This window comes from Crinia signifera, chromosome 9 (assembly GCF_055691185.1).
Source record: "Crinia signifera chromosome 9, ASM5569118v1, whole genome shotgun sequence".
NCBI lineage: Eukaryota > Metazoa > Chordata > Amphibia > Anura > Myobatrachidae > Crinia > Crinia signifera.
The window spans coordinates 156,335,576-156,357,478 of NC_139225.1; positions in this window are offsets into that span (position 1 = coordinate 156,335,576).

A 21,903-nucleotide genomic window follows, 5' to 3' on the forward strand; every position below is an offset into this window, starting at 1 on the left:
TCCAGATGCACTTGGGCGAATGGAGGCGCACAGTCACCCCACGCTGACCTTGCCCTGTCCAACGGATGCTCAACATATTTTTTTCCAGCACTTTTTTTTATGTTAATGTTTTAATGTCTATAAAGTAGACTTTAAACATTAATCACAGGATTTTGCTTAAAAAAAAAAGTCCTGCAATATTCCTTAGGTGCTAAAAGGCGTCCCGCAGCGCAGTTCAGTGATACTGTGCAGTGCTTAATTGGCATCTACTCTGTCTTCCTGTGAACCAGAAAACATTGGTAACCGTCAGTGCTGTACAAATGGGCCTTAAGAGATGAACTCCCACCTCAATGTGTTCTGCTCCAGCTAACGCATAATGTGGAAAATGTAAAAGCGGCTCCACAGTGTTTTTATGGTGAGAGGGAACTGGAAGGGGTCACCATAACTTTATGTAATATGAATTACCTAATAGGAATTATTCATTCATGAAAGGCAAAGAGGCAGCAGACACATGTGCTGGAACATTCCATCATTTGCTTTTTAATATAAAGGGATTTTGCGAATTCACGATCCAATCCATAAAGGATAAATGGCTGCTGATCTGTAGCTGTCTCTATAAACGCACATAAACAGGCAAAGTAATGAAGCGTCGAATATGGAGCCATCGTCGGATCACAGGGAAATAGATTCCACATGAGAAAATATACACGTCAATTACACAGAAGCATGACATACAGTTATTCAGGCAGGTTGCTTATGTGTTGTATTATGTCACATGTTTGCATGATACCAAGTCCGCCTGTGTAATTTTGCGGTTGTTTATTTTATTTCATTCGAAACAAATATTACAGTTTGGTATTACAGCAAGTGGAACAAGACAAACTGTCCTGTGCCCATCATCCTATTTCAGAATGCGGGCACCAGGGCCGTAATTCGGGTGGTGTGGAAAGTGCTAATGCACATAGTACTGTAAGGTAGGGGGTGCTGTTGTCTGCACTTGTCAATAATCTGCTTTATTACTTTCACTCTTAGCTTCCTTCGTCTTTGAGGCCCAAAATCTCCTGACTTCCCCTCTCTCCTTCCCTTAGCCCTTCCATCGTTAATACCTATACAGCATTCGTCTTTAACTTTAGAGCTCTTTGTTAAGATACTGACATACTGGGGATTCCAACTCATTTTCTGTGGCACTGCAGTCAGACACCCTATTTATTGAGATATCTGCCCTTTGCTTAGAATTCTAGAACATTTTAACTGTTTGAAGCTCAACTTGTAGTTTTTGAATTTATTATCAGCATAATAGCTGAACAATATATTTGTGTGTATAATATATGTCATAGCATGGGTTTCACTGGGATCAATTATGTCATGCCCCTTTGCCCACAAGGGCATATGCTGCATGTCCTTACCGGTGCAAGGACGGAGACGCCCACTTTCAGTGACATTAGATTTGACATGCATGACTGTACCATTTGGTCATCATGCTCACGTGGGTGATGATGATGACGTAATCTAGATACGGGAGCAATTTTATAAAAAAATAGATTTGTCAGGGGTCATTTCATCTTTTTTTGGATTGCTGTAGGACACCAGAGCACTCAGAGGAAACTCGTTCAAGCACTTCAACACAGCTTAGGCCTTGTTGGGAATTAAACTCAGAGCCTCAGAGATGTGAGGTGACAAAATAATAACTGCTGTCCCATAATCCCTCCTGCTTCAATAAATGTACCTCTGCCAATCCCTGTAGTGCGGGTTCCAGTTAGAAATCCTTCTGATGTAACAATGGGGCAGATCTCTATTAAGGCTTTAAAAGATATAAACTCATTACGCGAGGGTTATAAAGAGTAATAAGCATCCAGGTAATCAGCTCCTAACTGACACGTTATAGACTCTAATAGAAAAATGACAGCCAGGAGCTAATTGGATGGACGTTTATCACTCCTTATCACCCTAATTTTTATCTCTTTTAAGGCTCAATACATCTGCCCCATTGTTATCACACAGAAATCAGGGTCCCGTATTTGTGTATGCTTCAGAAAAAAAGGCCGTCATGTTAGGAAATATTAAAAGTATTAGATATCGTGCGGCCATCGGGGGAAAGTTGGCATGGGGGAGATGGGTGTTGGCGAATGATCAACCCCCACCCTTGCACATCATGCAGGGAGAGAGGGGAGTTACTGCTTCTGCTGCAGTCACTCCCTGCACTCAAGTGCCGGCCCTGACTACAGTGGGGAAGGGGGACAAGGTTAAGGTCTGGGTAAAGTGTACCCCACCAAATCGGCACACAACAATGGAAGAAAAGGCTATGGTATGATTATACAGATGGGGTGATTACATTAAAATGCTTGTCCTTTTTTTTCCCCGTCTCCTTTGGAGACCTTACTCTCCCTATAACAAAAACACCTCTAATCTCAGTAAATTAAATAGAATGTTTTACCAGCAAAGGATCAAATGCCTGAGTCACAACTCACACAAACAAGCGCCATTACAGCTGGAACGCTGCCTTGACTTACAATATACAATCAGTCATGCACAGAAGACGTCGTTATTGCTGCCGAATTAACAGGACAATGCTGTTTTATGCTGTCAATGTGTTCATTCTCAAACTCAGCATAAATCCAGCCCGAATGGTGGATATACCAGACGTTGTCCTGTAGGGCGGTTTTTATAAACTGTACAAGTCATAATATGTATTTTTTTAAACTGAAAAATCGGGTTGTAGTAGGGAGATCTCCACTGCCTGCTTTGTGATCCACTGCTGCACATCAAGATGAAGCAGCAGATCATTGTATTGTCCACCGGTTATCGGAGTAACCTCAGATTAGTTTCCCCCTTTAATAATATAATTAGTTACGGTGTAACTTTTTCTAATAAAATGGTATACGGTCACTAGGTCAACAGTCAAAAAGTTGACATGCATTGAGTCTACCACTGAAGGTCAACAGGCCTTAGCTTGACACATGAAAAATGTCGACATGGCTTTAGGTCAACAGGGTCACTAGATCGACACAAGCATTAGGTCAACATTGGGAAAGTCAAAAGGTCAACATGGGGATTTTACTTTAATATTTAAGTCGATATGCGCCAACAGGAGGCATTTTGATGCCCTACCATCCACAAGGGCACGCAGGAAGAATATAATAGTGTGCCCGAAGCATGGTGTGTGCAACGCGCCATGCGAGGGGACGTGGTTCACCAATATGGTGTCAATGTCAACCGTGTTGACATTCTGGACACAAAAGGGAAAACCCAATGTTGGCCTTTTGACTGTTGACCTTCTCAACGACGACCTAATGCTTGTGTCGAGCTAATGACCCTTTTGACCTAAAGCCATGTTGACCTTTTTCATGTGCCTGTTTCCAGGAATGATCATTTAAATTAGGTCCAATTTTATGTTTAATTAGAATTAACATTAACTGATGTTAGAATGATGGCGGAAAAAGGAATGGACAAAACAAAAGCATCCAAAACTCAAACATTAGTGTCCAACTCTTGCATAAAATAAAAAAAACACCTGGTCGGCAGCCGCACTACATGTCTGCAATCGCACTGCATCTCATGATGCAGGGCCTAAACCATCAGGATTGTAAACATCACTGGATTAGGGGCTCATTCTGCCTACAATGCAGCATTTATAAATAATTTGTAATAAATAAATAAGGCCCTTTATTTTCATGTTTTTTTTTTTTATTTTAATCTAGTTCTCCATTAAGGAAAGAACTTTGCAGTTTTATGCCAAATCAATGCTGGCGATAATCATGTTACTCTTCTGTCTTCCTGTTATTGTCAGTAACATTTTCTTAGAACAACACTTACTATGCCAGTGTGAATTTATGTGTAGAAATGGGTAAGTGTGACATTTTTCTGCCTTCCCTGAGATCGCTGCTCACAGTTTATTCCAGCCACGACCTGCTTATTCTTCCATTACATTAGCATTTTCCTAGCACCTTTAGAATGCAGATCAGAATGAAGGTTAGTGTTAAAAAAAGACATTTTCATGTTCATGCAGCTAGAAAATATAACCAGTCTGAATCAATAATTCCGAAACATGACTGAGGAGTCAGTAATTCCGAAACATGACTGAGGAGTCAGTAATTCCTGTTCGTGACTGAGGAGTCAGTAATTCCTGTATGTGACTGAGGAGTCAGTAATTCCTGTACGTGACTGAGGAGTCAGTAGTTCCTGAACGTGACTGAGGAGTCAGTAATTCAGGAACGTGACTGAGGAGTCGGTAATTCAGGAACGTGACTGAGGAGTCGGTAATTCAGGAACGTGACTGAGGAGTCGGTAATTCAGGAACGTGACTGAGGAGTCGGTAATTCAGGAACGTGACTGAAGAGTCAGTAATTCCGAAACATGACTGAGTAGTCAGTAATTCCTGAACGTGACATATGAGTCAGTAATTCAGGAACGTGACTGAGGAGTCAGTAATTCAGGAACGTGACTGAGGAGTCAGTAATTCAGGAACGTGACTGAGGAGTCAGTAATTTAGGAACGTGACTGAGGAGTTAGTAAATCTAGAACATGACTGAGGAGTCAGTAATTCCGAAACATGACTGAGGAGTCAGTAATTCAGGAACATGACTGAGGAGTCAGTAAATCTAGAACATGACTGAATAGTTGGTAATTCTGGAACATGACTGAGGAGTCAGTAATTCTGTAACAAGGCTGAGGGGTCAGTTATTCTGGAACATGATTGATGAATCAGTAATTCCGTAACAAAGCTGAGGGGTAATTAATTCCAGGACAAGACTGAGGGGTCAGTAATTCTGGAAACATTTTGAGGGGTCAGTAATTCCAGAAAAAGACTGAGGAGTCAGTAATTCCAGGACAAGGCTGAGGGGTCAGTAATTCCAGGACAAGGCTGAGGGGTCAGTAATTCCAGAACAAGACTGAGGGGTCAGTAATTCCAGAACAAGACTGAGGGTTTAGTAATTCCGAAACAAGGCTGAGGAGTCAGTAATTTCAGGACAAGGCGACGGGGTCAGTAATTCCAGGACGAAGCTGAGGGGGTCAGTAATTCCAGAACAAGACTGAGGGGTCAGTAATTCTAAAACAAGGCTGAGGTCATTAATTGAACAAAACTGAGGGTTCAGTAATTCCAGGACAAGGCTGAGGGGGTCAGTAATTACAGGACAAGGCTGAGGGCTCAGTAATTACTGAACAAGGTTGAGGAGTCAGTAATTTCAGGACAAGACTGATGGGTCAGTGATTCCAGGACAAGGCTGAGGGGTTAGTAATTCCAGGACAAGGCTGGGGGGGTTAGTAATTCCAGGACACGGCTGAGGGGTCAGTGATTCCAGAACATGGTTGAGGAGTCAGTAATTTCAGGACAAGGTGGAGGGGTCTGGAGAGAGCATTAGACTTGAGGTCAGTGGCGTTTCTAAATAAGCTCAGTATAGTACGGATATGGAGGTAAACATTGACATACTCCTTATAGATGTTTTTGTTTTACAGTTATATTTAAGATCACCTCTATACTGAAACTGGACTCTGCATGTTGAAACACACTTTTCAGTTGAAACCGAAATAGAGTATAAATTAACTGAAATCACTAGGATGTGGACTTTGCGTTGTACCTAGAGTGGATTTGAAAAGTAAAGACACTTCTCGACACTTAAGTTTTCATTTCTATATTTTGAGTTTCATAATAACATATATACTACCCATTTAACACTAGGACTGAAACACCATCATAGTCATCATCATCAACAACTCCCGGACTTTCTGATGTTGTATGTAGATGCAACATTTTTTTTTATCTCGTAGCTATTTAATAATATTTAAAAAGGGGCTGCAAACTTAAGATAGCAAGCTAGCAATCCCAAAAATGTAAGACAAATGAATTCACTAAGTTTATTTAAAAGTTTAAACATAATGTGACTCATTTTCATAGTGATTCAATAAAAAAAGCCAACATCCAATCTTGGGCTTCCGCAATGAGTGTTGCTCAGTGACTCTTTGCCGCGACAAACATGAAGCCACATACTGTACAGGACTGTATTCTATTTGTCTTCTATATGGTTACAATTACTCTAATTTTCAACGCGCACACACCACCCACCGCCTTACCAGTAATTACTATAGTAATGTTCGCTAATACAACAATTCTACAGTGCTCAATTTTTCTCTCCACCAATATAAACCAAGAGAAAAGCTCTGATTAAATCTGTTGTTTTCTTTGTTGTTCTGTTTATACAAATAAAGAGATTTTGGAAAGTTTCCCATGTTGTAAATTGGCGGTTTTCTACACAAACTCCCATTACGCTATAAACTCAGCATTTAAAAACAATTGAAGGGTAAAATTAGATAAATGGAGTAGACTGAAACCCCCAAGGATTAGTTGAACCATGATTAATATTGAAGAAGGATGTAGAGGTCTAATGGCGACTGTATTTCGAAGACAATTAAACATTTCAGTATCTATTTAGCATTCTTTATATCACTGAGGATATAATAGAAGGAGCTTCTTATGTCAACACTGTTAGATCAGCATTTATTAGGCAATAAGTAATATACTCACAGGATGCTAGAACACACAGACAAACTAATATAGCATTGGCTTCCATTCTTGCCAACTGAAGATGTTTTCAGCCTTGACTGCCCCCTAGAGGTCAACTTTGCTCTTCGGGCATCAGTATAATCATTGAAGAACATGACCTAGTGCAGTGACTTTGCAAAATCGATGGTTGTGAAACAATATACAGATCAATCTTAGTTCTTCATTGTAAAATACAGATTTGGTGGCTTGTGAAGACAATGGGGTTCTTTCAAGCTTGTTGACGCACTTATAGAATCCTCAAGAATTACTCTAACGCGTGATGTCCAATTGTATATGTGCCTGGGTTATACAAGGAGAGAACATTAGTATATGTGCCTGGGTTACACTGGGAGAGAGCAGTAGTATATGGGCCTGGGTTACACCGGGAGAGAGCAGTAGTATATGTGCCTGGGTTACAGCAGGAGAGAGCGGTAGTATATGTGCCTGGGTTACACCGGGAGAGAGCAGTAGTATATGTGCCTGGGTTACAGCAGGAGAGAGCGGTAGTATATGTGCCTGGGTTACATCGGGAGAGAGCGGTAGTATATGTGCCTGGGTTACACAATGAGAGAGCAGTAGTATATGTGCCTGGATTACACCAGGAGAGAGCGGTAGTATATGTGCCTGGGTTACAGCAGGAGAGAGCGGTAGTATATGTGCCTGGGTTACACCGGGAGAGAGCGGTAGTATATGTGCCTGGGTTACACCGGGAGAGAGCGGTAGTATATGTGCCTGGGTTACACAATGAGAGAGCAGTAGTATATGTGCCTGGGTTATACAAGGAGAGAACATTACTATATGTGCCTGGGTTACACAGGGAGAGAGCAGTAGTATATGTGCCTGGGTTACAGCAGGAAAGAGCAGTAGTATATGTGCCTGGGTTACACCGGGAGAGAGCAGTAGTATATGTGCCTGGGTTACAGCAGGAGAGAGCAGTAGTATATGTGCCTGGGTTACAGCAGGAGAGAGCAGTAGTATATGTGCCTGGGTTACACCGGGAGAGAGCGGTAGTATATGTGCCTGGGTTACACAATGAGAGAGCAGTAGTATATGTGCCTGGGTTATACAAGGAGAGAACATTACTATATGTGCCTGGGTTACACAGGGAGAGAGCAGTAGTATATGTGCCTGGGTTACAGCAGGAAAGAGCAGTAGTATATGTGCCTGGGTTACACCGGGAGAGAGCAGTAGTATATGTGCCTGGGTTACACAGGGAGAGAGCAGTAGTATATGTGCCTGGGTTACACAATGAGAGAGCAGTATTATATGTGCCTGGGTTACACAGGGAGAGAGCAGTAGTATATGTGCCTGGGTTACACCGGGAGAGAGCGGTAGTATATGTGCCTGGGTTACACAGGGAGAGAGCAGTAGTATATGTGCCTGGGTTACAGTGGGAGAGAGCAGGTTACATCAAGACACAGCCGCTGTGCCGTAAGTGTGTATCTCTGATATACAGTGTGACCTTTGCACACGGCCTAAATTCTATTGCAATTCTGCTCATCTTCAGAGCGTACTTTGTATAAAAATAAAACGGTCACGTTTCCCTTCCTGTACTACAGTTACCTGTACATTTTCCTGGCGATCCTTTATCTGCAACATGAAGTACACTTTACCAACAAGAATGTGTCCCACAGAATTACAGGTAGCGAAATGGATGTATTATGTGTTATTTCCTGCTGTAATTACTGTATTTTACAGAGAAGAGATCACTTTTGTGTTATTTCATGTTCTCTGTGCGAGTCTCCATATGAATAAGATTTTAGAAGTGTCAGGTCCCAAGCAACCATTTCCATAAGACACAGCGGCAAAGTGTACTCACGCCGACCTTTCCAGCTTTATTTATACACAGCGTCAGCGCACTGAGCAGATTCTGTACCGTGAACCTTTGGAGACAAATGTTTATGACACCTCTATGTTCTTGAAACACAAGTGTAGCGACAACATATTTATTTATGACTCCAATGAGATTTACAAATGGCATAAATTTATCATAAATTATAATGCACCGAGGATTAGGGTAAAAAGGCCAAATGCAAAAACAAATATGAATGAGGTGCCAAATGTGGAGTGCGGCGTAATTTATATAAGCACTAGCGATGGCCCGCGCATATTGTTGTCATTAGCATAATACTGAGCTGTGTTATTGCTGTGAAGGTAACATGGAGACATCTGTTAACTAGCGGTGTGGCAGGTATATGTGCGGTGCTTAGCGGAAAGGGCAGGCAGTCTGCGAAAGTCAACAAGTGCCGGGGTGACTCAAAAGAGAACAGACATAAGATTAAATTTGAAATAGTAAATGGACAAATATGAAAACAGTTGCAATAATAATTGTGCAAACTGTAAATTATAGCAATAGAGGTTTTTTAAATAAATGACATTTTGTAGATACTTGTCCACAGTCCCAGCTTTCCCTGCCTCCACTGAAAATTACCCTCCCGAAAAGAGAAGACAATTATTACAGATGCTAGAGGATGTGGCGACCATTTTTGGAGGGTCATTACTGAGTTCAGGAGTGACGTACCCAGAGGGGGCAAGCGGTTGCTGGAGGAAGGGAAGGGGGAATTCTCGGATCATCTAACGCGCAAGGCATGGTGCAGTTCCTGACGGCGAGTAAATATGAGGGGGGTGCTAATGTTCTCTTGGGGTTGTGCAATGATTTTCTGGAAGGGGGAGCTCCATAATTCTAGTTAAACCACTGCATTACTGTCAAACATTTTGTACCTTTATCTGTGAACAAGAGGACTGCCAGCTTTCATTAAATAAACATTAAACTACATCATTCCTCTCTTTGTTGCCTCAAAAGAAATATTCTATTGTGCAAAACAACACTTGCACCTTCAGAATCTTTTACAGAGGATCAAGGATAACATACAGTACAAGAAACACATTATTGTAGACTTACCATGTTCACCATGATCAGATTTCTGTGGCTGTACAAGGTTCTGAAACATAACCAGTTTTCATTTATTATTTGCATATTAGAGTTTCTCTTTGTCCATAATCTCAGGGAGAATTTAGATTGTTGTACCAATAAATTCTCAATATATTCTTAAATACGTATTTCCGTTGACCTCATTGGTTTACACATCCTTAATTGGTTTGTAAAACATTTCACACAACTACCTAAACAGATGATATTGCAGTGTTGAATTAACTTTAATATACCATATAAAAAAGCTTAATTTATAAAATACCCAACAGTAGGGGCAGGATGTAGTGCCGCCAGAATTCTGTAGCAGTGGGGAATGCCAACCGAACTCGGATGTTTTGTTAAAGGGGCAATCACTTACAAAGCAAAACCTTGCCTTGTAAGTAATTGTCCATTTAAATAAACATTCAAGTTTGGCTGGCATCCTGCCCTAGGAGTAGATCAAATTTAATATATTTAGGTTATTCTTAAATATAAAAGTTAATTACATGGCAGGCAAAAAGAATAGACAACCTTAAGCATGAGAAATTCATGCAAAAAAATATTAATCGTTGACAATCCAAAAATCGGACATTGATGACTTGCGATCCATCTGGAGTTCATAGAAAAAATGCATGTTAAACATTCCCGGTCTCACCAATCCTGGTCTTTTTTTGGTCTGGAATTGGCGAACTGAGGATTTCCAACATTTTGTATTTCCTTGTTTCAGAAGAATGGTAAATTGCCCCAATCCTCAACTTATGTATACGCCTCTAACTCAAAGATTTAAAATAAGAACCAACTGCTATCCCATAACAACAAGGTAACTAGAAACAGATTGGGGCAATCTGACAGCCCATCCTCAACTAATGAAGCTTGAATAGTAGCCAACACCCAGCCCTTCAACAACGACTTAAGGAATCAAAACGCCCCAATGACTTAAAAAGCCCTCCTGGAACGGTGGTGCTGTTGACCCCAGTAGGATATCAGTCTTACTTGTGTATTGGTGGAAATGACAAAAGACAAAAAACTGTATAAAAAATAACCAGGGTGGGAGGGGGATCAATGACTCAAAAAATAAACCTCCAACTGTAGCTATGATCTGTAATATAAACTGGAAACATGTCCAAACCTCTACCAGATTTCGATAGACCCAATCTACATTGTGCCCCTGTCTAGTCTGTCCTGATTTATAAACCCCTTATGATCATACTGTATGTAATGTCTTCAATGGTGTTTTATTTTGCTGTCTTTGGTGTTGATTTTGGGAAAAGCAGGCTGATATTTGTTGGTTCTGCTTTTGGAAACTATCCAAAGAAATGTGAATTCCATGCAAGATCTTTACAAAATACTCATCAAACTGTATACTGAAGTATACATTTAGGGTGACATGTAATAGGGTGAGATAATCAGAAAGTGAGAGCTTTGGTAAGAAATCTCCAGTTTTTTAAAGCGGTAATCACTTAAACTGCACAACCGGTTGGATTTCTGTGTAAATGATGCCGTTTTACAAAAACTAGAGATTTCTTACCAAATCTCTCACTTTCTGACTCTCTCACCCTATTACATTTCATCCTTAGGTACTGATTCAAACCTGATCGCACAGCTGCGGATTTGGCCAGGGTTTAGATAAGCCACTGCGCCACTTGAGTGAAATCCCATCTTGGCAATTAATTTGCTCATTATGCAAATAGTTGTGTACGGCTGCATATCCATTTGCAGCTGTGCAAATATTTCCAAAACCCATCACAACAGGCTCAGTTAATGATTTTTGACACTGGCCACAACTTATTGCAGGCACCGTGTAGCCCCGGACGTACTCAGCGGTGCGATGGAAAAAGGCATATCCGGGCTGGAGCTGTCATCACACAACCTTCCATAAAATGTTCAGGCATGCCTAGCGTTTTCCATGACACTCCCAGCGTTTTACTCGGCACGCCTGCATTTTTCTTCCCCCGAAATGGCCGGTTACCACCCCCAGACGCCTACTTCCTGTCAATCACCTTGCGAATGATGCACATATAGAGTAAGTTGCAGGACTTCATCTCAGGTTAGCCTCACATTGCGTATTATGGGTTGTACGTAGGTGCAATGTATCAATAATCATTCGCTGTGCGAATTCGTGTGATCAGGTCTGAATTGGGCCCTTAGTAGCAACGCTAATAATTTTATTTTTAAATGATTAATCGGTGATGTTTGCTGTGCTCTTTATACCACAGATTAAGTCACGTCCATCAATGGTGCCGGTGCGACTGACCCATCTCGGAACCCCATGGCTCCATCTGTACGCGATCATGGCTCTGTATACAAAAACATTTCTTAAATCTTGAGTTCGGCTGATGAATAGACTAATCTATAATGTATGCAGATTAGTCCAACGATTTAGTCTCAGCGCCAGACTGCACAATTTTGGATTTATTGAAATGCTGTAGAAAATGCAGATAATTCCTAATGTTCTAAATATTTTTAGGAACACAAACTGTTTTTTCTTTTTTTTTTTTTTTACTTTTCTAAGAAATCTGTCTCCTACAAGCACTGCGGGAAGCCCAGTCTTTCGTTGCTTGGGCTCGACAAGTGGCCAATGATTACAACTATTTTTTTATTGTTCCACAAGGACTGCGGACAAGTTCTGAGAGGTGTGTTTATGTGGACTGCAGACTACAGGAGGCTGATTAGGAAAGAGAAATCATAACTGACAGGAGTTACTGCTGGACTCCTACCGTGCTCAGAATCACAGCATCCAGCTGGGGGAATTTAAACAGAAAATCTCAGAGTGTTAATGATGGGCAGATGACAGCAGTGGTTTTAGGACGGTAGGGAAAGAAACAACTTACCTGTCATGCTTACTCAAGCTTTATATTTAACCTTTCAACAACGTGAACAAGTTTCACAAACATTATATTTAGGAACAGAAAAGTACATGCAATTCCTTCATTGCCTACTGTATGTCCTGGACAAATGGCAGAGAAACCTACTTGAAAGGTTGGCATTGCCTAGGTCGCGGTCAATATGTCAACACCATATGGTCAATAGGCTTTACAGAGAGATACAAACAGGGGTGCCAAAAGGTCGGCTGAGCCTCAGTAAAACGCCACACCCCTTCAAACAGGGGTGTGGCCTCTGGAGGGACATGGGCTCTCCCCATTTGGAAAAAAAAAACAGAAGTTGTGCAGGGCATTGGCAGGGATCCTCACCTCACAAACAGGATCAGAGAGAGGACAGGCTGCCGCTGCAGCTGTCTCTCTCCCCAGATCAGCACATGGCACTGAGTAGCATGTGCTGAGCTGTGGAGAGAGGCTTTGCGGCAGCCTGTCATCTCTCTCCCCACATTTCCTTGTTGACCATTTCCTGTTGACCTTAGACATTTTGTGCCTAATGACCTTACCCAGTTTCTAGCTCTTCAGGGTCGGATTAAGGACCTCATGCGCCTGGGACTGAAAATGTTTAGGGGCCTGTTATGAGAAGTGGAGGAGGTGAGGCCAATGCCATATCGGCCACGCACGTACAAACATTGCATAATTGTGAGTGGAAAATATCATTTCTATTTTAATACTTATGACTTCTGGACAACTGTGTTGCACTTGTGGTGGCTGATTATCATTATGCTGCCATGGCGATGGGCTTATTTCTATGTAGAGCTCTAACATTTACTTTTAATCCATTGACCTAATGTCCATGTCAATCATTTGACCCTGTACTATGATGCCTCTGAGAGGTTAGAGGAGACCTCTATATCTATCCCGGAGAGATGTTCTAGCCTATAACAATCTCTACTGTTCCAATAGAATTATATACACTCACCAGTACTTGGGATGCCGCCAGGACTTATGCTATCAATCTATAGCGTCGATTCAAAAGCAACAAGAGAATTCCGGCATATAATAGAGAGTAATATATAGTCCAGGAGGTGATATAGAGTAGCAGCAGAGACAACAGAATAACAGGTGGTATGGTGCAAGAAGCGACCTAGGGTCACTAAGACAGGCAGACGGTATTACCGGCAGCAATAACAACTCAGCAATAGCAGAACCAGGCAAGGCTGGTTAGCTGGTAGCGAATCCGACAGATGGACATACATGGGAAAACAAGTCATCAGCTCATGGACTGGGACCAGTATGAAATGTATGGAACACAAACTTATGACCCGCAGTGAAGTTCAGACCAGAATAATATTTAAGAACCTTATTCACCAATCAGCAGCCATAAAACAGGAGGCAGGGTAATTAATGCAGACAGCCTACTTGTGAACTGATGCACAAAGCAACGCTTTCGGTGTTGCAAGGCAACAAGGAACGTGGAAGCAGACAGGGGTCCCCATGGACTAAAAGCAGGTGGCAATTATATGCCCCGTATGATGCTGACAAGATCTCCCGGTTATTAAGCAGTGACCGGGACTTGTGCCGGGCAGCAGAAGCCTCAGATGCTACCTGAAGACACATCCTCTGCTTCCCTACATCTCAGCTGTGTTGGATAGTGAGAATTGTGCTGGTAATAGTTACCTTTGCTCTGCTGTAGTTTCTTAGTTACTGTAATGTTTAGTTGTGTGTACCCTGTATTGTTCTAATGTGTGTCATCTGTATGGTGATGCCAACCACTTGTGGCGCCTTACAAATAAAATTTAATAATGATAATAGCTTAACTTTAATTATCACTTTCTTGCAAGTCTTCACTTCACTACTCATTATATTTTCAGAGCCAACAAAATTGTTAGACAACCACAAAACGAAACAGAGTATAACATGAATCCCGTGCAACAGAATAATAGGACACGTAGCGTAATTGTTTCCTAGATATAATTTTCACCAAAATACCTCTAGAACAACTGATTTACACAAATATTTATTTGAATCCAGTGGCGTAGCCACCATGCAGCAAACTCCGTGGTGGCGGGGAAGCGCTGAGTAATGTTGGTGCCGGGGTCTGCGGGAGCTATGCCGCGTTTGTGGCTGGGAGACGGGAGAGAAGGGACCTACTTTGGCTGCGTCCCATCACTCCTAGCCTCCTCCTAGCTCCTTATGACAAAATGTCCCTCAAAAAGTGGCCGCCCCCTTACATCAGACAGTATTTAGGATGCTAGAGGGGGCAGCAGCGGCCTCCTCTAGCATCCTTCAAAACGGTCTGCTGTAAGGGGGCGGACATTTTTTGAGGGACATTTTTTCATAAGGACTCGGAGCTGGGAGGAGGCTAGGAGTGCAAAGTAGATCTGCGGTCCCGACTCCCGGCCACAAACGCGGACACATAAGACAGGGGGGAGAGAGGGGAGCCAACATTTTGACGCAAAATTTGACACTACGCCACTGTTTGAATCTATATGTGCAGTAATAACAGCTATATGGCCAACCAGATCTTATTTCCTTGCTTTTAGCCTATAAGTTATACACACCATTACTCAGGGCATGTTTTGTAGGGCTAATGAAATGCGGTACAGTGTGTGTGTGTGTGTGTGTGTGTGTGTGTGTGTGCGTGCACGCGCGTGTGTGTGTGTATGTCCATTAAAACCTGGTAGGAAATGAGTTATCGTAATATATTTTCAGCCTGAAGCTAAGATAAAGGAAGCGCTTATAGCAGTGCTTAGAACGCCCCGGGGAACTCATGCTGGGCATCACAGATATGTATTTTATCTAGTGCTGTCTGATCTATCCTACAGTAAATGCGACCATCCATAACAGAAACAAACAAGACTTCTATAAAGTGATGGAGAATTACTTCAATTCATGCTCATTTGAGTCTTTTTACCACATAAACTAAGTGTGCGACAAAATTCCCAATAACTACAACATTCTTTATATTTAATAATACTAATATATGGAATTTCGCCCTTCATGTGTGCGTGGCTGACTTGTTATGTGATTTGCTTAGAACATAAAAGCTTTACTGGTGCAGATGAAATAGCCGATTGATATAATGCTAGACCGGCCTGGGCAATTATCTACACGATAAACACTTACTGGTTTCTTGTCGTGTCCTTCCGGGGGGTCTCACTGAGATCTAAAGCACTTTTTTTTTCTTGTTATTTTTTAACCTGTGATCATGTAACCAGTATAATATCATCAACATGTTCACAGAAGCGAGCAGATATGATGGAAGGCACATAGGTGGTGATTTATGTTTTGGCTGGTGGGTGCTGAAGCCCAAAATGAAGGGGATTGGCTTCGAGGGGAAGGGGCGTGGCCACAAAATAATACCAATTTATTTTACGCAGCACAGATGTCTCCATTATTCAAATTACGGCAGCAGAGCTATATTATTAATATTAAAGTCCTTCATTGGTTCGCAGCTCATATATATTTATTTTGTATGACTGATACTGAATTCTGCTGGTGTTCGCCAAGTTGATCAAAGCACCAGTTTCAGGTCGCAGAGCAGCTTTACCCTTATCGCTCTGAGACTAGTCTACCATATGGTACCTATGTGGCTGTTAGTGCATATGAGCCGCAAAAATATTCCTCAGCTATCAATGAGGAGAAAGTTTCATAACGGGAGTCCCACGATACTCCCCGCTAGTGAACAGGAGAAAAAAAACACTGCAACTTCAGTACATTTGAGAACACTGGAGCACGGAGTTAAAAGACAACTTCTGCAGCGGTAAGCATTAGTACATCCCGCCCACTGACCTGATCCTTCCTCCGGCCGGCTCACGATGTGACGTGCTGGCGTCACACCGCGCTCCCCCTCCCTTTCCCCCAGCCAGGGCAGGGGAGAGGCCGACCAAAGCAATAATATGGATGGGCTGGCTGTGCGGCCAGCCACCAGCTGACTTGATGGGCGGCAGGCCTGGTGGGTGCTTAAGATTATCCGTGGGTGCTCAGACCCCGGAGCACCCATGGAATCAGCGCCTATGAGGTGGCAGTGACTGGTCCATTCCGATATTTGTGCAGGTGTCAACTTGGCTGGAAGTAACTTGGAAGAGTCATGACTCGGGGGAGAACATAGTGGCAGGAAGCAGAAGCCAAGATGGTTTATGGCAGTTTGAAGGAGATTTGTAGAAGCGCTACAGAGCACCTGGGATGCCGGCCCAACAAATCCTCCCCCACCCCTGTGCTACTGAATCCCTACATTACCATTCAAGGGGATGTGTAACGAAGACACATCCCCTTGCAGCAGAAAGCAGCGGAGGGTCGCCGTCTGCCCTTTGACCCGCCCGATGTATGCAAATAGCTCAGCTACTGTGCAAGTCACAGAAGTAATTCATGGCGCCGTTTATCGAGAATGGGACACGTGAGCATTTGAGACTTCCCCGTCTTGGCGAACAGCGTGCCGAGACAGAAATACATGGTGCGCTGCTGGATTGATAAAACTGGCATCATCTGTCCATGATTTTAGCTATTTTTTATTATTACTATTATTATTACTATTATTATTATTATTATTATTATTATTATTATTATTATTATTATTATTAGCTGAACCAAAAGCCAAATCAGAACCAAAATACTTGATTGTGATTTTAACAAACTAGAACCATAACACAGTAGTCATTGTGTAATCTGAAATATATATTAAGCAGCTAAATGCAAAGGTTAAAATAACAGCATGGAGCCTAACAATGGGAGGAGATGGCATTTTCAGAGCATTAAATATCATTAAAGTTATTTTCTTCCACAAAAAATTAAAAGGTACTCTTTACTTAGAAGGGCGCCCATCTCGGCCATCTCGGGCATTGAATGCACTAAAAAATCAGGTGCGATGCGACAGACGAGATGCCCGAGATTTCCCATAGGAAATGTTAAATGGGCCACAGAGGCCAAATAGGCACCCTGAAGTGAATAATGGCCACCCGAATTGTTAACGCCACCCCACGATCAACGTCAACCCGAAGCGTGGCGAGCGCAGCGAGCCCGCGAGGGGCGGCGGTACGCGTCCTACGACCTTTTCATACCCCCACTATCCACGTCGGCGTGGAGTTGAGAATAGAAAGTGTGGCGAGCGCAGCGAGCCACCGAGCCCGAAGCGTGGCGAGCGCAGCGATCCCCGCGAGGGGACGCGGATACCTTCACAGGTATCCGCGTCCCCTCGCGGGCTTCACAGCTGTCCGCGTACCCTCGCGGGGCTCGCTGCACTCGCCACGCTTCGGGCTCGGTGGCTCGCTGCGCTCGCCACACTTTCTATTCTCAACTCCACGCCGACGTGGATAGTGGGGGTATGAAAAGGTCGTAGGACGCGTACCGCCGCCCCTCGCGGGCTCGCTGCGCTCGCCACGCATCTGGTTGACGTTGATCGTGGGGTGGCGTTAACAATTCGGGTGGCCATTATACACTTCAGGGTGCCTATTTGGCCTCTGTGGCCCATTTAACATTGTTTCCTATGGAAAAATCGGGTCAATTGAGGCATTGAACAGGAAAATTGGGTCAATTGAGACATTTAACATTGTTCCCTATGGGAAATCTCGGGCATCTCGTCGGTTGATCGCACCCGATTTTTTAGTGCATTCAATGCCCGAGATGCCCGAGATTTTTTACTAACGATGCCCACGATCAAAATCGTGGGCGCCCTTCTAAGTAAAGAGTACCAATTAAAATGGCCCAGTGGATTACATTTATATTACATTTAGATGAACACAGTAGTTTCATGGTAAGTATGTACACTGTGCCACTGTTATATGTGGGATGGGGACCTTGGACTGCATAACCTAATTCCAAATAACATGAGGGGTGCTATCATGCTGAGACTTGTAGTTCCACAAGGAGAAAACATAACGTTGACGCACACTTTATAGCACTGCTAATTAGAATAATAATACAAACAAACTAAGATAGCACAAAATCGAGATACAAGGCGTACATTCTGGGACATTAATAACTGCCTACCAACCAGTGTCCAGGAGAGGACATCTGATGGTTCCCTACAATAACTCTAACTCTGGGACTTGGGATCCAACCAAGCAAGCAAAATCCATCCCCTTCACAGCAGGACACTAGTGAGAGGCTGAGGTGTTAGTAAGCTGTAATAAGAAAGGGGAACGTTATGTATTAAAATCTTACCTACAATATAACTGCGTGTGCATACTTTTGTGGATTTGTGCGATTTCCCTTTAAGCTTAGTTAAGCCTATTCATCAGGTTTAACAGTGCACCCAAGCTGTGATATTTAGAGTACCTGCACACAAACACATAACAAACTATATTGAACTCTGTTTTAGTAACCATAGAAATGCATTCAGAATAAACCTTCCGAAGCAAACAAACAAAACACATTTTAATAAAACAAAAACAGGAAGAGATGAAGAACAAATAAATAAATAACAAAACATCAAAACAAAAAATAAATAAAAACACGCCCGCTGAGATTCTCTAAAAGTAACACAATGACAGAGAGGATATAAAGGGAGAGAGGAGAATCTAGAATGTACCCAGATTTACCGTGGACAGAACAGAACGTGGATTTAGACAAAGAGCTCAGTGCATGCTCTAAGACTTTCTAGGTCATTTGGCATTCTGCGGGGAAGTTGTGACCCCCCCTTATGGTCTAGCGTCAGTAACGTAAACTGATTGGCAGGTCAGGGTTATCTACTCATTATGCACTTTAATCCTTAAGGACATACGTTGCAATTTAGCCAATTCAAAAGCAGCTTGACATTGCTACTGCCAATGACACAGTTTATATTTCTGTAATAATTCTGTCACCTAACTACAGAACATTAGACAGATTTGATATGCGTACCCTCCAGTACGTCAGCAGGCACAAGCTTTGATTTATCTCCCTCACATTTGCAGCCGGTCTATTTTGGTTTGTTACTTTTTTTTGCTTGTTTTCAGAATGAAAAATAGATAAAATGTTCCACTTCTGCTGTGACCTAAATGTGTTACCTTGTTATATCCGAGGCTTGCATTTATTATTAATACCATTTTTATTATTAGTTATAATAATAATAATAATAATAATAATAATAATAATAATAATAGTAATAATAGTAACTGTAGTAGGAGGAGTATGAGTAGCCATCAGGGGGGAACTATCGGACCTGGTGTCCTGGGACTGAACAGGCAGGGGGCCCAATTGGTAGAGGTTTTGATTGGTGAAGCCAGCTGGAGTTGGAGCACCAGTAGGAATCCAAACAGAACTCACAGACTGGAAGCGAATCAGGAGCCACTTCTGATTATGTGAAATATGTGAAATGCCATCAGCGCTGTCTGTACCTGTCTACAATGCATCTGCCAACTCCAAACCATCTCAGGCAGGGCAGGGGAGCTGCTTAAATTGTCTTTCCCTGCCTCCCCCCTTTTTCTGATGATGGCCTTGAGTACTAATAATAGTAACATTAACCCTTCATCGGGTACTCCTCCGGGACTCCCGGGTTCAGGCACGGTGCACCTGACAGGAGCTTTTAGAAAATCATCATTAGTATACAAATTAACTAAATTTAAATACTCTTAAAGCGATCAGTGTCTTTCATTAGGATGTACAAAGAGAGAATATTCTAAATCTGATTAAAAAAAAAAACTATTTCTAACCTTGAAGCAAGTAAAACAAAAAATGCTAAAATTTAAGAACCACCACCACATTGCCTTCGGTTTTCATGACAAAAAATCTAATGAACATTAAAATTATGAATACAACTCAAAATATAGGTACAGTAAAGTCTTTCTCACTTGGATTTACTGTTGGGAAGTTCACCAGTAGAGATGCATTGGCACAGTGAAGTGCAAGGTTGGCAGACCATATTAGCAAGGGGCAGGCAGATCGCTTTTTGAGACATTTATGGCATTCATAATTCCACATCCTTCTATGACCCATTTCTGCAGTACAGGAGAACTTCATTTTGGAGGTGGGAGTGGGGGATTTATGTTAATCATCATTTGTTACGTAAAACTGAATAGGGGAAGTTTCACACAGCGCCTAAAGGTAGGAAGGTATTAGGAGGGACATTGCTGCCAGAATAAGCTCAATCCAACATTGGACGATACAACTGACCTCATGGATGCCACCAATGCTGCTGAAAAGCAAACGATCAATAGCTGTTAGCAAAAGATATCTACAAACGTTCCATATATCTACCCAAATGGTAGGGAGACAACATTGCTAGTGAGCTTGACCATTCAACTTAGAATACCTAAACAATTAATTTAAATTTCTAACCGGACCTGTCAATCTTTCTCACCATAAAAAAAAGTTGTGTGAAAATAGCATTAATTAAAAATGGGGATTGAAGGAAAAACAGAAACAAGAAGTCTTTGTATCCACCCACAAAGCCTTAAATACAAAGCACACAAAAAGATGACACCTCTAAAAACAATAAGACCAATGAATCATTATGTTCAAAAAGCTAGCCCCCCAAAGTAGGTTTCATGTACTTTGCTCTTATTTAATTCCACAGTTCTTCCTTCAAAACATAGAAAGAACCCTAGCCTTATTTATCCAGAACTGGCGGAGATCTAGGACTTAACAAAACAAACAAGACACAAAGAGGTTGTGCAAAAAAAAAAAAAATATCTTATAATAATAATAATAATAATAATAATAATAATAATAATAATAATAATAATAATAAATTAAGAAAAAATAATTAATTTTCCTGGAAGCCATTTTGATTATGATTATTGACCACAGCCTTTTTCTTTATTTATTGTCTAAAGCAAATACAGGATTAGAAAAAAAGATGGAGAGAGCAGAAATGAAGAATGGAGTTCAAAACATGGAATTCACATGGATTTCAAAACAGGCAGAGAACCTGCTGTATCAAATTTAAAATTATTTTTTAATGACAATATGTCTTGAAAATATTATTTGTGCCTTGAAAATAATTATATTCAGGGTAGACAATCCTTTCAACATTTTGATGACCTACTATCAATATCCGAGTCCTAACTATTCCTTATTTATAAATTAAATTCCTAGTAAAATATTTTCCAAATAAATAAGAGAAAATAAATGCAGTGACTAGACTTTTTTGTTTCAATTTTTCTTGCAAAATTTTAATTTTGCATCTCCACTCTGTCAGTACCTAAATTGATTACCAGTATTTTACAGAATTGAATACAAAATGCATCTACTTACACATAAAGTTAGCAACATAACTGCACCAAATGACCTCACTTATCTTGTCTTAAAATACAAAGTCAGCCCCATGACTTGTGTAATTCATATATGTCCCTTATTAAAGAGATATTATATTAACCCTACGCTATTATTTCTTTATTTACAGTTTTTTATATATCGCAGCAGATTCAGTTATAGTTTCTTATATAGCTCAGCAGAGCCGCTGAGTTTTACAATTGTTGACAGTGATAGAACAAACTGGGTAACAACAGACAGACTTGGAGGTAAGAGGGCCATGCTGCAACGATTACAATCTATAGGGTCATAGTATAGGAAATACAAGGACAGGCACTAGTAAGAGAATCACCTCTGCTCTGTGCAAGATCTATCTCTCATCTACTCTCATTACCTGCTCCCTTTACCAGTCTCAAAACTTTCTTTTGATTGCACCCAATCTGTTTAATGCCCTCTCTTGCACAATACTTACCTCTAACCTCCAAACC